This window comes from Hyperoodon ampullatus (assembly GCF_949752795.1).
Source record: "Hyperoodon ampullatus genome assembly, chromosome: 10".
Classification (NCBI taxonomy): domain Eukaryota; kingdom Metazoa; phylum Chordata; class Mammalia; order Artiodactyla; family Ziphiidae; genus Hyperoodon; species Hyperoodon ampullatus.
The window spans coordinates 42464616-42472664 of NC_136923.1; positions in this window are offsets into that span (position 1 = coordinate 42464616).

The window sequence follows — 8049 nt, forward strand, 5'->3', positions numbered from 1 at the left end:
AGGATCCCATGTGAGCCCTCAGTAGTGGTATTGGCAGAGGCATGGTTGACAGGTGAGGCAAACCCGTGTTTGAAATACATATAAGTTCCAATAAAGATGAATCACTGGGCTTCCCTGGTGGCGCAGTGGTTGAGAGTCCGCCTGCCGATGCAGGGGACACGGGTTCGTGCCCCGGTCTGCGAAGATCCCACATGCCGCGAAGTGGCTGGGCCCGTGAGCCGTGGCCGCTGAGCCTGCGCATCCAGAGCCTGTGCTCCGCAATGGGAGAGGCCCGCGTACCACACAAAAAAAAAAAGATGAATCACTGCCTGTCCCAGAGTGGAAGAGATCCAACATAATCAACTTATATCAAATTGGCTGATTGTTCTCTTAGAGTGATAACACTATATAAAGGATTCAGCACAAATTTCTACTGCTAATAGTTTTGACATTCAGCAGTAGCAGTAACTAAATGAGCATTGTTGAGAGGGGACCCATACAGAGCCTCCAACCTTATCAATATGACTACTTCATTTATGGGTTCATTATCCAAACACTGAAGCAGCTGAGGACAGAGGCTGGCTGACATCTGTGGACAAGTCATTCTGTTCACATAGTAGTCCAGCATCTTCTACCATGGATGTTCTCTGATGGATATTGACAAGAGATAAAAAGATCCATCCCTCATACTTAATAGTGAGAAACTTGAAGCTTTCATACTAAGATCAGATACAAGGAAAGGGTGTCTCCTCTCATTATTCATTTTCAACATTGTACTGGAAGTTCTAGCTAATGCAATAAGACAAGAAAAGGAAATAAAAGGTATTCAGATTGGGAAGGAAGAAATAAAACTGTATTCATACACAGATGACATGACTATCTAGAAAATATGGAAAGAATCATCAATAACAACAAAAACCTCCTGGAACTAGTAAATGATTATAACAGGGTTGCAAAATACACAGTTAATATACAAAAATCAATCTTATTCTTTGTATACCAATAATGAACAAGTAGAATTTGAAATTCAAAACACAATACCATATACTTTACCCCAAAGTGAAATACTTAGGTATAAATCTAACAAAAGATGTGAAAGATCTATATGAGGAAAACTACAGAACTCTGGTGAAAGAAATCAATGAAGAACTAAATAAATGGAGAGATATTTCATAGTCACGGATAGGAAGACTCAGTATTGTCAAGATGCCATTTACTCCCAACTTGACCTATAGATTTAATGCAATCCCAATCAAAATCCTAGCAAGTTATTTTGTAGATATGATTTAGTAGATCATTTTGTCTACAAAAGTGATTCTAAAGTGTATATGGAGAGGCAAAAGACTCAGAATAGCCAACACAATATTGAAGAACAAAAAATTTGGAGGACTGACATTAAAACTTACTATAAAGCTATAGTAATCAAGATGGTGTGGTACTGGTGAAAGAACAGACAAATAGATCAGTGGAACAGAAAAGAGAGTCCAGAAATAGACCCACATGAATATCATTAACTGGTCTTTGACATAGGAGCAAAGATCGTACAATGGAGTGAAGATAGTTTTTTCAACAAAGGATGCTAGAACAACTGGCTATCCACATGCAACAAAATGAATCTTGACACAGACCTAACACCTTTTACAGAAATTAATTCAAAATGGATCACAGACCTAATACAAAATGCAAAACTATAAAACTCCTAGAAGATAACATAGGAGGAAACCTAGATGGCCTTGGGAATGGTGATGACTTCTTAGATGGAGCACCAATCCATGAAAGAAAGAATTGAGAATCTGGACTTCATTAAAATAAAAAACCTCTGCTCTGCAAAAGACAGTGTCAAAAGAATGAGATGATAAGCCACAAACTGGAGAAAATATTTTTAGAAGACACATCTGATAAAGGACTGTTATCCAGAGTGTACAAAGAAGACTTAAAACTCACCAATAAGAAAACAACGTGATTTAAAAATGGGCCAAAGATCTTAACAAACACCTCACCAAAAAGATATACAGCTGACAAGCATATGAAAAGATGCTCTACATCATATGTCATCAGGGAAATGAAGAGTAAAACAGTAGTGAGAAACCACTACACATCTATTAGAATGGCCAAAATTCAGAACACTGACAACACCAAATGCTGGCAAAAATGTGGAGCAACAGGAACTCTTATCCACTGCTGGCAGGAATGCAAAATGGTACAGCCACTTTGGAAGACAGTGTGGCAGTTCCTTACAAAACTAAACAAACTCTTTCTGTATGATCCAATAATTGTGCTCCTTGATATTTACCCAAAGGAGTTGAAAATGTATGTCTACACAAAAGCCTACACATGGATATTCATAGCAGCTTTGTTCATATTTGCCAAAATTTGGAAACAACCAACATGTCCTTCAATAGGTGAATGCATAAAATATGGTACATCCAGACAATGTTAAAAAAGGAGCTATTAAGCCATGAAATGCATTCTAAGTGAAAGAAGCCAATCTGAAAAGATACTATATGATTCCACCTATATGACATTTTGGAAAAGACAAAACTATAGAGACAGTAAAAATATCAGTGGTTTCCAGGGGTTGGGGGTATAGGGAGGGATGAATAAGTGGAACACAAAGGATGGGGGGGCAGTGAAAGTACTCTGCATGATACTATAATGGTGGATACATGTCATTATACATTGGCTCAAACCCATAGAATGTACAACACCAAGAGTGAGCCCTAAGATAAACTGTGGACTTTCGGTGATGATGTGTCAATGTAGGTTCATCAGTTGTAACAAATGTTCAACTCTTGTAGGGGATGTTATTATCTGGTGAAGGAGGCTATTCATGTGTGGGGACAGGGAGTACATGGGAACTCTGTACCTTCCACTCAACTTTGCTATGAACCTAAAACTGTTCTAAAAAATTAAATCTTTAAAAAAAAAATCCATCTCCACACACTCTGTGCTTTTTACCGTGAGTCTATCCACATGCCTCTTTCCCAGACCTTCTCATTTTCAGTCTTCCAAACTTGATCCTTCTGGCATCCTGGCCTCCAGTCAAACCATTCACCACTTTGGAAAGTCCATATATGGGGGCTTCCCTGGTGGCACAGTGGTTAGGAATCCATCTGCTAATGCAGGACACACGGGTTCGAGCCCTGGTCCGGGAAGATCCCACATGCCGTGGAGCAACTAAGCCCGTGCACCACAACTCCTGAGCCTGTGCTCTAGATCCTGCGAGCCACAACTACTGAGCCCACGTGCCACAACTTCTGAAGCCCATGCGCCTAGAGCCCGTGCTCCGCAACAGGAGAAGCCACCACAATGAGAAGTCTGCACACTGCAACGAAGAGTAACCCCACTCGCTGCAACTAGAGAAAGACCATGCACAGCAACAAAGACCCAATGCAGCCAAAAATAAATAAATTAATTAATTTTTTTAAAAAAGTCCATATATATTCTTACATCTGACCTCTTCTCCCTCCACACCAGGTTGATTAAGTGTACAGCCTGAAGTTCTGCCCACTGGGGGGATTTCCACCCAAACTGTCTTTCAGCCACTGAGTGGAATTATATATCAGTAGCAAGCCATTTGGGGCTTATCCCCAGCCATTGAGCTGACCCATTCATTTACCAAACCTGGGCTTTTTTTTTTCTTCTCTCTTGCCATAGGTGTGAGCTAAAGGAGAGTTATTAGTGTAATGACATAGGAATCTAGACCATCTGTGTAGTTTGATTGTGCCCTCTGGACCTTCTTGGCCCAATCCTGAGCATAGCATTTTTATTATATTATGGATTGATGATCTGCCTGCTTGACCATATGATTTAGTGGTTCTGACGAGATTTAGCTCATAAGGGATGACTCAGTCTCTACAAGGGCCTAGTAGCATGCCAGGACCTGCTTTTCAAAGTGAATAGTTCTTTGCTGCCTTGCTCCAGAAATCTAGAAGTTTCTGCACCACAACTGTCATTTTGGGAGCTTGTCAGCACCTTCACCTCAGCTGCCTCTTGCACTGTGGAACTTTTAGGACATGTAGCCCAAGGGGAAGGGCACATTCTGTGCTATAGTCTGAAGCACAGAGGGCTACAGAGCCATCTCTGACTGTGTACTCAAAACTGGAAGCCTTCTGAATGACCCAATAAATGGTCAGAGCTATATTCCCATGTGCTGATTTGTTCTAGTAGAGGTACCACTTCCAGCACAGCAGCTGCTCTTTGAAGCTACTTTTTGCTTTGCATTAGTCCTCTGTCATCTTCCATTATCCATTTGTGTTTCATTTTGTTTTGGTGGGTTTTGTTTGTCTGGGGTTTGTTGTTGTTTGCAAGAACTATTCAGTGGGATATCACGGGGATCACTGTCATTAAACCTGGGACATGGTGTTGCCCCTGATTTTGGCCAGGAGGGGTGATAGGGTAGGAGGGGCATTTTGAGCATAAAATAAGCCTTTTCTACTATTACGGTTCTACTCCTCAGGTCAGGAAACAAGTGTGAGGGTCTATCAGTTAAGTATGCTCAACCCAGTTATCTACTCAGGAACCAGGGAAGTAACCACAGGATGGATCCACAGACTCATTGGATCCACTTTGAGATGGACTTGAGCTAGAACTTTGTTTTTGTCTGGCTCCTGTATAGCCCCATTCTAACAGGGACTGTCATGGTGTTTTGGATCCCCTAAGTATATCAGCTCAGGCCCTATGTTCAGCTGTGCTTGAAAGATTTGTATATTCCACTTTCCCAGTGTATAGTTACTCTGATAAATAGCCACAGGGCTCTTTGGGAAAGATTGGGGGGGCATATTTCCTATATATGGTTGCCATAGCACTGTAGGGTTCCTCCTCAGAGGACCCACCTCACCTCCAGTTGATGAGCTCTGGAACTGAGAACTGACTCAGGTATGGGAACTGTAGGAGAGATCATGATTTTCCATTATGGTGACTGACATCAATTTTTTACTCATCAGCTGCTTGTTTGGCTCTATAATGCAAAAAATAACTTCATTGCCCATTCATCTCTTCTCTAGGAACATCATAATCTATTAGCTACTGATCCTCAGCCCCCTGGTTGCTATTCTGGCCTTGCAGCCCATTAGGCTACTGCATTCATTTTTCTCTCAAATGGTTAAGTGCTGCCATTAGACTCTTATTGTGGAATCCTATCCATTGACCCTAGGGAGCCCAGTTGTGCACCAGCATCTCCTACTCTCAGCTCCGGCCAATAGGACAGCAGCCACTAAGTTCTCAACAGTGCTAATGTTGCATTCCTTATTGTTTCAGTGGAGGGAATTATCCTCTGCCTATGGGTGGGCTTTCGTGTCCTATATCCATTCTAGCATGCTGTCCCTCTGACCCTTCTGATCCCTCTTCAGTACTCTGCCAAGGAAGTTATGGAATCTCCAACTCATTTTTGGTACACCATCATCTTTGAGCTCCAAGGAGCCATTGCAGCAATGTATTAGGAGTGGCTTCTAGTGTCCTTGCCAAGGTGCCAAATCCTAAGTCACAGAAATGGGCCCCCTTATCAATAAACTCTTCCTTATTCAGCTTCTGTTCTACCTCCCACTCCATCATCCTCAAGATCCATGCCCATACATGCTCTTCCAGTTCCTGCCAGTCCATGTTAGCCAGTTTCTTCAGCTCTTTTGGGGAATAATTTGTTCCCTCTCCAAGCAGGACAGTATTTCTGTACACAGGCCATACTGATTCTCACCCCTATTTATTGGTTTAGGAGTAAGTGGGGGCAGATCTTGGGGAGGACAAAGGTTATCTTGCCAGTCTTCTTTCTGAAGAGAGGCCTTTGAATGATTTCCAGGTAAGGGGAGAATGTTCTCCTCTAGCAAGGAGGAGTGAGCCACTTGCTAGACCCACCCAAGGGTTCAGGGGGGTCTGGAGTGTCCAGGTTCTTGAGGGCATCTACCCACATGGGCCCAACTCATGTCTCAGAGACCCATTCCTTACCAGTCAGAGCTCTGACTTGAGCAAGAGTCTTTCCAAGCATGAGAATTTCGTTCCCTTTGTAACTGCACCACTTTTTTTTTTAATTCGTATTTTTAAAAAATTTTATTGGATTATAGTTGATTTACAATGTTGTGTTAATTTCAGGTGTACAGCAAAGTGGTTCAGTTATACATATACATATATTCATTCTTTTTCAGATTCTTTTCTCATATAGGTTAGCACAGAATATTGAGTAGAGTTCCCTGTGCTATACAGTAGGTCCTTTCTTATATATAGTAGTGTGTGTATTTTAATCCCAAGGTCCTGATTTATCCCTCCCCCCCAACATTTCCCATTTGGTAACCATAAGCTTGTTTTCGATATCTGTGAAAGTCTGTTTCTGTTTTGTAAATAAGTTCATTTTTATCTTTTTTTTTTTGCGGTACAGGGGCCTCTCACTGTTGTGGCCTCTCCCGTTGCAGAGCACAGGCTCTGGACACGCAGGCTCAGCGGCCATGGCTCACGGGCCCAGCCTCTCCGCAGCATGTGGGATCCTCCCGGAGCGGGGCACGAACCCGTGTCCCCCGCATCGGCAGGCGGACTCTCAACCACTGTGCCACCAGGGAAGCCCCATTTGTATCATTTTTTAAAATTAGAATCCACATATGAATGATACCATATGATATTTGTCTTTCTCTGTCTGACTTACTTCGTATGCTTATCTCTAGGTCCCTCCATGTTGCTGCAGATAGCATTATTTTGTTCTTTTTATGGCTGAATAATATTCCATTGTATATATGTACCACATCTTTATCCATTCATCTGTTGATGGACATTTAGGCTTCTTGCATGTCTTGGTTATTGTAAATAGTGCTGCAATGAACATTGGGGATGCACCACTCTTGTAATGCAATCTTGGGCCTGATTCTCAGCACCTTCTCTCTGCTGCATGTAGGAGACATGGATGGGTCTCTTTAAATGCTGCCATGGGGCATTGTAGTTGTCACTGCATTTCCTGAGGTGACACTTGGCTAATCATGGCCTATCATCCTCTTCCTTTATCCCAGTCCATCCCAGGTGGGAGTTTTGGTAACTGTGACCCAACAGAGCACCAGAGATTATCACCACCACACTTACCATCAGCAGTGGGATCCTGTTGTCAACTGGCTGGCATCCAAGTCCACTATCTCAACCAGGAACTGTTTTCTAGGGCCACTTCTGTTTTAGCTGGGCTCCCCTAAGATCAGACCTTGAGACAAGGATTTTGTTTTAAGGAGCTTACTTGGGAGGTGATCCCAGGAAGCATGGTGAGGGCTTGGGGGCATGACGCAGAAAAGGGAAGAAAGCCAATAGAGGATATATGTTGATGAGCAGGTAGCTAGTGTGGACCACCACGCTCAGTCCCACCTTGAAGTGAGGAGGCTAGGGCATGACCCACCAGCTCCTTATTTAGTCAAGGGTAGCTTTAGTCAAGGGTAGCTCCCGGGATGATAAACCTCAGCACTTGTGCCTGGGTTCAGCATGTGCCAGTAGCCAAGAAAGGCCCCCAGATGAAGACACAATCTTCTGTAGGCCGCCTCCAGGTTAGGATAAGTGGATATTTGTGGGGCATCAGTAGCATGTGGACACGTGGACCCACAATGACCAGAAAAGAAAATGCAATGGACATTCCACACATGCTGTCAATACTCACTCATCAAATGGTAAACTCAAGGGACTTCCATGGTGGTGCAGTGGTTAAGAATCCACCTGCCAATGCAGGGGACATGAATTCGATCCCTGGTCCAGGAAGATCCCATGTGCCACAGAGCAGCTAAGCCCCTGTACCACAACTACAGAGCCTGCACTCTAGAGCCCACAAGCCACAGCCACTGAGCCTGTGTGTCACAACTACTAAAGCCCATGCACCTAGAGCCTGTGCTCCACAACAAGAGAAGCCACCGCAATGAGAAGCCTGCGCACCGCAACAAAGAGTAGCCCCCGCTCGCCGCAACTAGAGAAAAGCCCACATACAGCAATGAAGACCCAGTGCAGCCAAAAATAAATTAAATGAAATAAATAAGTTTTTAAAAAATGGTAAACGTAAATTAGAAGAAATGACAAACGTGCTTGGCCTTTTCAGCTCAGTGTGCCCACATGGCCTGGCCATTG